At 40.6% G+C, this 12,276-nt stretch overlaps 1 protein-coding gene across 3 annotated transcripts in view; it reads left to right on the top strand.

The window, feature by feature from the left end:
• Positions 1-12,276, top strand: part of STARD13 (StAR related lipid transfer domain containing 13) — a 654,709-nt gene that overhangs the window by 441,864 nt on the left and 200,569 nt on the right. The gene's annotated exons all lie outside the window — the stretch shown is intronic.

The following is a 12,276-nucleotide window of genomic DNA, read 5'->3' on the forward strand; positions in this document are numbered from 1 at the left end:
CTAAAGACGGCTGCTCCATAACCTGTCCGCCTGCTCAGAGGCGGCGGACAGAAAATAATTGACAACCCCTGCTAGCAGCCGATTGGCCGCGAATCTGCAGGGGGCGGCATTGCACCAGCAGTTCACCAGCGTATGCTGTTGGCATTTATTGATCGCTACATCGTATCATGTCCGCTTGCACATTAATAAATTAACCCCCATAAGTAAATTGTAAAAGTTGTTTCAAATTGTATGCTCTATTTGAATCGAGAAGGAAAAATGTTGGCTTTCACGTCCCTTTAAATTACTAGTGATGCAGCAAATATACTTCTGTTTAATGTATACTGCAAAAATGCTTCAAATATAGACTGAAATGAATTACTCTACATATTGTTCTCTAATGTGTCAATAAAATCCTTAGACCTTATGTAATCCATGGCTTTATGTCTTTATATGTTTAGTATTCTTTGTTCTAGTTTAGTATCTAGGTTTTGTGCTGCTCCAGGCACAGAGAAACCTGACTCCCGCCCAATCAATTTTATATCATATAGTTTTCTCAGCTGAACATTAAATTCTCTCTTCATGCTAGATGCATAGTAAACACATACACAGATGTTTAACTCCATATTTCAGCTACATATACAACAGTACATACGTGTGTCATCCACATACAGAGCAGAGTGCAGGGCAGCCCTTTGGGTAGGGTGAGAGCGGCACCCGCCGAGGGCCCCACACTTTGGGGAGCCCCACAATGTCAGGACTGAGGGTATAAGAAGGTGCACTGTACATCCTATATTCAGTTTATGAAGAAGGCCCCAATTTATCAAAGGTCTTGCGGACCTGATCCGACACTGCGGATCAGGTCCGCAAGACCTCGCTAAATGCGGAGAGCAATACGCTCTTCGCATTTAACATTGCACCAGCAGCTGGTGCAACGCCGCCCCCTGCTGACTCGCGGCCAATCAGCCGCCAGCAGGGAGGTGTCAATCAACCCGATCGTATTCGATCGGGTTGATTTCCGGAGATTCCTGTCCGCCTGCTCAGAGGGTTATGGAGCAGTCTTTAGACCGCTGCTTCATAAGTTGTGTTTCTGGCGAGTCTGAAGACTCGCCAGAAACACAGCCCTTCAAGCTCAAGCTTGATAAATGGGCCTGGAAGTGTTTATGGTATCAGGATGTGTAATATATTGTGTTATTCTTTATATAGGTAACACTCATTGTTGGGACAGGTTAAGCCATACAGGGGGCGGGGTATACAGGGGTAGAGGAATAAGGCTGGAGGGCCCCACAAATTTGCCTTGCCCAGGGCCCCGCAAATTCTAAGGGTGGCCCTGGCAGAGTGTAACGCATAATGCCAGTCCCATATAGAATAGCTCAGCCTCATGTAACCACTGACTGGACTCCTTTCATACCTTGATCTCCAGCCCCCCCTTGCAGGTGTCTGCATCTTCTTATGTTGTATTGATACTGGAGCAGTGAGGCTTCCCTCTCACTGCTTTGTCATATGCTGCACTGCTGTTCAGTTGCAGAGGGGAGATAAACATGACCAGTTTTATTTGTGTTGGTTGCTGTTCGTCGTGCAGTGAGTTCTGATGTCAGGTGTACATATCACTGCCTCACTCCTAAAAATGTGCCATTCCCCAAATGACGCTGCCCTAGGCACAAGCTTAGTCAGCCTATGCTAATATATGTATATGCTTTGTTCCTCTAAACCTTTACCACTTTCATTGTAGTGGAGGCAACCAAGGAAGCATTGTATTTCTCTAGTAGTAGGGTTTTACTTGTGCAGAATTGAAAGGCACATTAAATTAAAAAATAAATCCCAACCAGTATTTCTACTGTTTGTATAACCCCTTCGTGGGGTTTAAAAAGTCTAGGGTCATTAGTGTTAAAATTATATGCTGTAGGGGGCCAATTGATCATGCTGCAAATGCAGTGGTTTCCGTGCGAACCTTCAGGCTCACTGGAAACAAAAGTTAAGAAGCAGCGGTCGTAAGACCACTGCTCCTTAACTCGTCCGCCACGTATGAGGTGGAGTGTAGCAATCACCCCAATCGGATCCGATTGGGATGATTGGCCGCAAATGTGCAGGGGGCGACATTGCACAAACATTTCACACGAAATGCTTGTGCAATGATAAATGCCAACAGCATATGCTGTCTGCATTTAGGGATGTCCGGCGGACATGATTCACTACAGAAGATTATGTCAGCCCGACACTTGATAAATCGGCCCCTATATGTGTAATTATTTTTCCTTCATTTCCTGTAATTTATCTCTTACAATTCTGGTTTTCATACTGTCCACAAAGAAAGTAAAATGTATCATATATGATCCAAAACCCTCATTCAACATTCTACACAGTGATTGTCCCAATGCTGATTGGTGCTGGAACTACAATACTTAGTTTTTGTAGCCTAATCAAATAGAATGAGTCTCTCTGGCTTCATATACATCTCCAATACACTGTCATGAGCAAACCTGAGCTTTACCCCCTGTTTTGTGCAACTGTTTGGTCTATTTTTGTAAGGTGAGCTAGATAGATAGACAGAGAGATAGATAGACAGATAGACAGACAGACAGACAGACAGATAGATAGATAGATAGATAGATAGATAGATAGATAGATAGATAGACAGACAGATCGAATAGGTGGAATAGATAAATAGATTAAATAGATGAGATAGATGGAATAGAATGGATTGAATAGATGGAATAGAATAGATGGGATAGAGGGAATACATGGATAGATAGATAGATAGATAGATAGATAGATAGAATAGAGAGAGAGAATAGAAAGAGAGATAGAATAGAGAGATGGAATAGAGAGATGAAATAGATTGGATAGATAGATAGAATAGATTGGATAGAATATATAGACCGATAGAATAGATTGGATAAATAGATAGATAGATAGATAGATAGATGGAATAGATTGGATAGATGAATAGATAGATAGATAGATAGATAGATAGATAGATAGATAGAATAGATAGAATAGATTTGATAGATAGATAGATGATAGATAGATAAATTGAATAGATGAGATAGATAGATAGATTCGATTGGATGGATGGATAGATAGATAGATGGATAGATAGAAAGATTGATGAGATAGATAGATGGAATAGATAAATAGATGGAATAGATTGGATGGATAGATAGATAGATAGATAGATAGACTAGAGAGAGGGAATAGAGAGAGAGAGATAGAGAGAGAGAGAGAGAGAGAGAGAGAGAATAGAGAGATAGATTAAATAGACAGACAGATGCATAGATAGAATAGATAGATAGATAGATAGAAAGAAAGAGAGAGAGAGATAGATGATAGATAGATAGATAGATAGAGAGAGATAGATAGATAGATAGATAGATAGATAGAGAGTTAGAATAGAGAGATGAGATAGATAGATACCATAAATTAATGTCTGCTGCCATGTTGTAGGCTGGGTTTCCCTAGATTTAGAAACCTATTATCGTATCTGCTGTGCTGAGGCCAGATTGCCCAGGAATGATTGTGTAATCAGGGTAAGGGCCACCAATATTTGTCTTGGGCTCTAGACTCAGGTAATTTTCAATCCTAGCCTTAGACCAGTGAAGGGCATTACCTTAAAGCTTAAACGGACATGGAACCCAAAATTTCCTCTCATGATTCAGATAGAGAATACAATTTTAAACATCATTCCAGTTTACTTCTATTATTTTATTTGCTTCATTCTTCAGATATCCTTTGTTGAAGAAACAGCAATGCACTAGGGTGAGCTAATCACACGAAGCATCTATATGCAGCCACCTATCAGCAGCTACTGAGCCTATTTAGATATACTTTTCAACAAAGGATATCAAGAAAATGAAGCAAATTAAATTGGAAAGTTGTTTAAAATTGTGTGCTCTTTCTAAATCATGAAAGAAAAAATGTGGGTTTCATGCCCTTTTACAGTTACGAAATATGTCAAAACATATTTTTTTGTTTACGTTTCTTCTTTCCAATAATAAACAAGCTATTTTAAACTTTAATTTATCCTTCTACTCTCATATGAGCCATTCTGTCACCGGAATTAAACGCTTTTATAAGAGGAACACAGAAACTGTAGGCGTTCTCCAGTTGAATACAAGAGGTACATGCAGGCACGTTTTTGAACTCACGCATAGCTATCCCCACTTACAGTACTGTATCTATTAAAGCAATAATAAAGCATTCATAAGCTGTTCCATTTTTGAATGAAAACATTTCCTGTGGCATTTTAATCTATCTTTGTAAACATCTTGGTCCCTTCTGTTGCCAGACACGTCAGCTGCCCTCTATTTTGGAACAGTAGCTGAGATACACATTATCTCACCAAGATTTATCAATAGAAATGTCAGTCTTTTCTGCGGATCTAATATTAAGTGTTTAGAAAAGTTTGCTCTTTTCATATGTTGTTTGGTGATCTTTCCCATGTGAATAATATTGTACTGCCTCATAGCATTCACCCCCGCATTGTGATATACTGCTAACATGGTGATTGAGCGGTCTGTAAAGATTGCTTATTACTGATGTAGCCTTTCATAACAAAGATTAATTGTAGCTGAAGGAACAAAACCGATTGCAGCTTCATAAAGCGTCTTTGTGACTGAATTATAAAACAAGATGTTAAGAGTACATTCTAGACCCTTATACACTGATGGATTAATATATGAGACAAATGGGTGTAGTATGGGGTATCTTTTAATCAAGACATTTATAAATGAACTGCAGAATATTTAAAGGGACAGTAAAGTCAAAATTAAACTTTCATGATTCGGATAGAGCATGCAATTATTATTTTTTTACTTTTATTTATATCCAACAATGCAGACATACATCACATATGATATCGTGCCACACAGAGCATAGAGAGAAAATTGGTACAATAAATATGATACAGTTTAAGGTGTTTAAGCTTACAATAGAGCTCTGTTTATATAGCAAACATACAATTTCAGACTATATTTAAAGTCCTGTTAAAGCGACAGTAAACCCCAATTTTACATACAATTTTAAACAACTTTCCAATTTAATTCTATTATCAAATTTTCTTCATTCTCTTGTTATCCATTGCTGAAGGGACAGCATTGCACTACTGACAGGAAGCTGAAAATATCTATTTAGCCAATCACAAGAGACAAATGTGTACAGGCACCAATTAGCAGCAGCTCCCAGTAGTGTATGATATGTGCGTATTCTTTTTTTTTTTTTTAACAAGGGATACTAAGAGAACGAAGCACATTTGGAAAATAGAAGCGAATTTAAAAGTGTCTTAAAATGATATGCTCTATCTGACTTTCCTATCCCTTTAAGTATCTTAAGTATCTACATTGTTGGGGTTTTAACATTTTCAGTTTTCCTTCTTCTCCAGAGCATGCAATTTTAAACAACTTTCTAATTTGCTTTTGTTATATTTAATTCATTTTGTCTCTTTTGGTATCTTTTGTTGAAAAGCATAACTAGGTAGGTTTAGGAGCAACAATGCACTACTGGGAGCTAGCTGCTAATTTGTATTATTATTATCATCAGGTATTTATAAAGCACCAGCAGGTTACGCAGCACTATACAAGTAATAATAAAACATTACAGGGATGCATTACATACACAAACAAACAAGTACAGTATTGGAGTACATTACAGTTGTAGGTGCAATAATTGAGTTATACAAAAGGAGAGGAATGCGCTGCCCTTGAGCACAATCAGTAATAGTTAAAATACAAAGTGGCCTACAGGTAGAGATGCTCTCAAGCTTACAATCTAAAGGAGAGGGAATTGACACAGAAGGAAAGGAGAAGGGAAATATGTCTGATAAGGCAATGTAAACTTAGAGTGAGTAGTGATGTAGGCAAACAATAAGAAAAAGTGTGTGATGAGTGGGCAAATGAAAAGAGAAACAGAATGTGGTTAAAGGGACAATAAAGAACATCTGATTATAGGAGTAAATTAGAAAGTTGCTTAAAATTTCATGCTCTATCTGAATCACAAGAAAAAATTTGGGTTCAGTGTCCCTTTAAGTGTCAGTACAGAGGCTGTGAAAATGAATTAGTGTCTCTATCCTGGATTATTAGTGACAGCTGCATCTAATTGCTGTTAGGAGGTGTTTATCACCAGGGTGGGTGGTGGAGGGAGGATTTGAGGTCTAGTGCTTGCAAAGCAGGTTAAATTGTGCAGTTAGAGTTGCAGCTGTAAGAAAGAGAATGGTAAGGTGAAAGATCCTGGTTATAAAGTAAGGGGAGAGACAAGAGATAGTTTGAGACAGGGTAGAAGGGGAGACAAGAGATTGGAATGTTACAATAATAAAAGTTAAAAGCAATTTTCATATTAGCCCAACAGATATGAAAAATAAATGCACTAATTGGCCTCTACAGGGAGTGCAGAATTATTAGGCAAGTTGTATTTTTGAGGATTAATTTTATTATTGAACAACAACCATGTTCTCAATGAACCCAAAAAACTCATTAATATCAAAGCTGAATAGTTTTGGAAGTAGTTTTTAGTTTGTTTTTAGTTATAGCTATTTTAGGGGGATATCTGTGTGTGCAGGTGACTATTACTGTGCATAATTATTAGGCAACTTAACAAAAAACAAATATATACCCATTTCAATTATTTATTTTTACCAGTGAAACCAATATAACATCTCAACATTCACAAATATACATTTCTGACATTCAAAAACAAAACAAAAACAAATCAGTGACCAATATAGCCACCTTTCTTTGCAAGGACACTCAAAAGCCTGCCATCCATGGATTCTGTCAGTGTTTTGATCTGTTCACCATCAACATTGCGTGCAGCAGCAACCACAGCCTCCCAGACACTGTTCAGAGAGGTGTACTGTTTTCCCTCCTTGTAAATCTCACATTTGATGATGGACCACAGGTTCTCAATGGGGTTCAGATCAGGTGAACAAGGAGGCCATGTCATTAGATTTTCTTCTTTTATACCCTTTCTTGCCAGCCACGCTGTGGAGTATTTGGACGCGTGTGATGGAGCATTGTCCTGCATGAAAATCATGTTTTTATTGAAGGATGCAGACTTCTTCCTGTACCACTGCTTGAAGAAGGTGTCTTCCAGAAACTGGCAGTAGGACTGGGAGTTGAGCTTGACTCCATCCTCAACCCAAAAAGGCCCCACAAGCTCATCTTTGATGATACCAGCCCAAACCAGTACTCCACCTCCACCTTGCTGGCGTCTGAGTCGGACTGGAGCTCTCTGCCCTTTACCAATCCAGCCACGGGCCCATCCATCTGGCCCATCAAGACTCACTCTCATTTCATCAGTCCATAAAACCTTAGAAAAATCAGTCTTGAGATATTTCTTGGCCCAGTCTTGACGTTTCAGCTTGTGTGTCTTGTTCAGTGGTGGTCGTCTTTCAGCCTTTCTTACCTTGGCCATGTCTCTGAGTATTGCACACCTTGTGCTTTTGGGCACTCCAATGATGTTGCAGCTCTGAAATATGGCCAAACTGGTGGCAAGTGGCATCTTGGCAGCTGCACGCTTGACTTTTCTCAGTTCATGGGCAGTTATTTTGCGCCTTGGTTTTTCCACACGCTTCTTACGACCCTGTTGACTATTTTGAATGAAACGCTTGATTGTTCGATGATCACGCTTCAGAAGCTTTGCAATTTTAAGAGTGCTGCATCCCTCTGCAAGATATCTCACTATTTTTGACTTTTCTGAGCCTGTCAAGTCCTTCTTTTGACCCATTTTGCCAAAGGAAAGGAAGTTGCCTAAAAATTATGCACACCTGATATAGGGTGTTGATGTCATTAGACCACACCCCTTCTCATTACAGAGATGCACATCACCTAATATGCTTAATTGGTAGTAGGCTTTCGAGCCTATACAGCTTGGAGTAAGACAACATGCATAAAGAGGATGATGTGGTCAAAATACTAATTTGCCTAATAATTCTGCACTCCCTGTATTTAACAAGGTCTGGCGGACCTGATCCGCACTGTCGCAATACGTATTTTTGTGAGCTGCTGGTGCAACGCCGCCCCCTGCAGACTCGCGGCCAATGGGCTGCCAGCAGGGGGTGTCAATCAACCCGATCGTACTTGGTCGGGTTGATTTCCGGCGATGTCTGTCCGCCTGCTCAGAGCAGGCGGATAGGTTATGGAGCAGCGGTCTTTGTGACCGCTGCTTCATAACTGCTGTTTCTGGCGAGTCTGAAGACTCCTTTCGGAGCTTGATAGATAGGCCCCATTGTCTTGATTGGAGATATCTTTTCAGATGAATTACCTTTTAAAATGGTTTGCAGAGCAGGGTAAGTTGTGTAGTATTGTGAAGATTGGTATGTCTCCTGTCATGAGATCACCCATCATGTTTAGCTAGCTCCATTAGTGCATATCTATACTATAATTGAGTTTGTAACGCGTCCGTTGCGTTGCGTCCGTCGCGTTGCGTCCGTCGCGTTGCGTTTGACGTAAAATCCCTGCAGCGTGAGACAGTTTCAGGAAGCTCCAGCACACTCAGCTGTTATGCTACAGCCGAGAGCTGGAGCTCCTGAAGCTTCAGGCATCTGTCGCATATGGAAACGGAGCGCAATTGGTGCTCCGCCTCCATATGAGGGCAGATGCCTGATCGTTACAGACAGTGACACTGTGTGTGTCACCATTTGTAACGACCTTCTGCTGGTGCCGGCAGGAGGTGTGGGCGGGTGGGCGACTCAGCAGTAGAGGGGGAGGGAAGTGGAGGGAGTGGGAGGGCCCTACACTACAGAAATTAAATCAAACAGGGAGGGGTGGGGCAGCTACACTACAAAAAAGGGGTTTTGGGGTGCAGGGGGGGACTAAATAGTGATTGCAGGAGGGGGGATGTGGTGGGACCACTACACTACAGATTTTTTTTTATTTTTTTAAAAGGGGTTTATAGGTACTGGCAGACAGTTGCCAGTACCTAAGATGGTGGCAATAGTTAGAGGGGGGTTAGAGAGCTGTTTGAGGGGGGATCAGGGACAGAGGGACAGGGGGATAGGGACAGGGATAGAGGGACAGGGGGATAAGGACATAGGGACAGGGGGATAGGGACAGGGATAGAGGGACAGGGGGATAGGGACATGGACAGAGGGATAGGGACAGAGGGATAGGGACAAGGACAGAGGGACAGGGACAGAGGGATAGGGACAGAGGGACAGGGACAGAGGGACAGGGACAGAGAAAAAGGGATAAATGGACAGGGACATAGGGATAGGGACAGAAGGACAGGGACAGAGGGATAGGGACAGAGGGATAGGGACAAAGGAACAGGGATATATGTATAGGGACAGAGGGATAGGGACAGAGATAGAGGGACAGGGGCAGAGGGATAGGGACAGAGATAGAGGGACAGGTGCAGTGGGATAGGGACAGAGGAATAGGGATAGAGGGATAGGGATATATGGATAGGTATATTTCTTTCATTAAACATTTTGGCCCGTGTACACAGGCTTTCCACTAGTTTGATAATAAAAGTAAATGAGAAAACTGTTTAAAATTGTATCATGAAAGAAGACACTTTTATTATTAAACAGTTGCTTGTTTTTGACTATTCTTGTACAATAATAACTACTGCAACGGACGTACAACATTCTTTCTAGGGACTAAAACACAGGACCTGATTATCAAAAACTTGCTTGAGTATTATATTGTAATATATACAGTATGTATCTTCACTTCCAGTCAGAACCCCACAAGATATACAGCCCTCAAGCTAAAATTTGCCTTTCTAAAACTCTTTGAAGGACTTTGCAGTGCTGACGATCCTTTAGATAATTTTGCCAAACCAGAGAACATTAGAGAATTAGACCCACAGTGAGAAACAGGAATCTAATACATTAGGGAATTGTATTGTTACATGTGAATGCCCCGGAATAAGAAACAACTACAGTGAGAGCTGTCACTCTTAGAAGTAGGACCTTGTCAAAGGTCACAGTTACTCCTTGACTTGCCCTGTGGTGTGTGACCAGTAACATTTGCATTCCCAGCTGACAGCCCACAAACCTTAGCTTAACCTATTCATTCCCCAGAAAAGATTTGATTGTCTGTATTGGGCAGTCAAATATACAAAACAGAAAGTTTGTTTGAGATTGTATTGCAGAGTTGTATCACCTGGCCAGACTCAAAGGTCACTGTGAGAGAAGATGCTCCTAGGCTACTGCCTATATTTCCTAATGAGAAATCCAGACTTGCTGTTGCTATTTATAAGCATATCTATACTCCCAGGGTGAAAATGTTAGTGATATTATTAAACTAATGGATATTTATTAAAGGACCAGTAAATACAGTAGATTTGCATAATCAAAAAATGCATAATAACAAGACAATACAATAGCACACAGGGGCATATTTATCAATGTGTGAGCGGACATGATATGAAGTAGCGGTCTTTAGACCACTGCTTCATAACTTCAGGCTCGCCGGAAACAAGGGGCATCAAGCTCCATACGGAGCTTGATAAATATGCCCCTTAGTCTGAACTTCAAATAAGTAGTAGATTTTTCCTAACAAATTTTAAAGTTATGTCTATTTCCATTCCCACTGCATCATGTGACAGCCATCAGCCAATCACAAATGCAAATACGTATATTCTATTAATTCTTGCACATGCTCAGTAGGAGCTGGGGACTCAAAAAGTGTAAATATAAAAAGACTATGCACATTTTGTTAATGGAAGTAAAATGGAAAGTTGTTTAAAATTGCTGCTCTATCTGAGTCATGAAAGTTTAATTTTGGCTTGAGTGTCCCTTTAAGCATCTCTATTTTCGGGTAAAAATTGTACCTTGTCCCACGTTACCTAGAAAGGTCATAAGGCAAAATCTGTGACCTATGCTACAAAATGCTACAAGCTGCCTAAAACAGTTATTTCATTTGCAGCAATTTGCTTTGTGACATTTGAGGGAGCGTAGGGCAAAGCACAATTTTTCACATGAGCTGCATGTGTTTAATATTTGTTTATCAAAAATGTCAATTTATTCTTTACCTTAGTGTATTTTATGGTTTAAAGGAGGTTTTATATTTTGTAATGTTTCATAATTCTATGGCAGTTGTGTGCGTGGTAGTCAGTAATATCCCTATCCAACAGTGATCACTGTGCTAGTCAGTTATATCCCTATCCACCAGTGAACACTGTGCTAGTCTGTTAGATCCCTATCCAACAGTGAACACTGTGCTAGTCAGTTATATCCCTATCCAGCAGTGAACACTGTGCTAGTCAGTTATATCCCTATCCAGCAGTGAATACTGTGCTAGTCAGTTATATCCCTATCCACCAGTAAACACTGTGTTAGTCAGTTATATCCCTATCCAACAGTAAACACTGTGCTAGTCAGTTATATCCATATCCAGCAGTGAACACTGTGCTAGTCAGTTAGATCCCTATCCAGCAGTGAACACTGTGCTAGTCAGTTAGATCCCTATCCAGCAGTGAACACTGTGCTAGTCAGTTATATACCTATCCAACAATGAACACTGTGCTAGTCAGTTATATCCCTATCCAACAATGAACACTGTGTTAGTCAGCTATATCCCTATCCAGCAGTGAACACTGTGCTAGTCAGTTATATCCCTATCCAACAATGAACACTGTGCTAGTCAGTTATATCCCTATCCCACAGTGAACACTGTGCTAGTCAGTAATATCCCTATCCAGCAGTGAACACTGTGCTAGTCAGTTATATCGCTATCCAACAATGAACACTGTGCTAGTCAGTTATATCCCTATCCAGCAGTGAACACTGTGCTAGTCAGTTATATCCCTATCCAACAATGAACACTGTGCTAGTCAGCTATATCCCTATCCAGCAGTGAACACTGTGCTAGTCAGTTATATCCCTATCCAACAATGAACACTGTGCTAGTCAGTTATATCCCTATCCCACAGTGAACACTGTGCTAGTCAGTTATATCCCGATCCAGCAGTGAACACTGTGCTAGTCAGTTATATCCCTATCCAACAATGAACACTGTGCTAGTCAGTTATATCCCTATCCAGCAGTGAACACTGTGCTAGTCAGTTATATCCCTATCCAACAATGAACACTGTGCTAGTCAGTTATATCCCTATCCAACAATGAACACTGTGCTAGTCAGTTATATCCCTATCCCACAGTGAACACTGTTCTAGTCAGTTAGATCCTTATCCAACAGTGAACACTGTGCTAGTCAGTTATATCCCTATCCAGCAGTGAACACTGTGCTAGTCAGTTATATCCCTATCCAACAATGAACACTGTGCTAGTCAGGTATATCCCTATCCCACAGTGAACACTGTGCTAGTCAGTTAGATCCCTATCCAACAGTGAACACT

This window comes from Bombina bombina, chromosome 3 (assembly GCF_027579735.1).
Source record: "Bombina bombina isolate aBomBom1 chromosome 3, aBomBom1.pri, whole genome shotgun sequence".
Classification (NCBI taxonomy): Eukaryota; Metazoa; Chordata; class Amphibia; order Anura; family Bombinatoridae; genus Bombina; species Bombina bombina.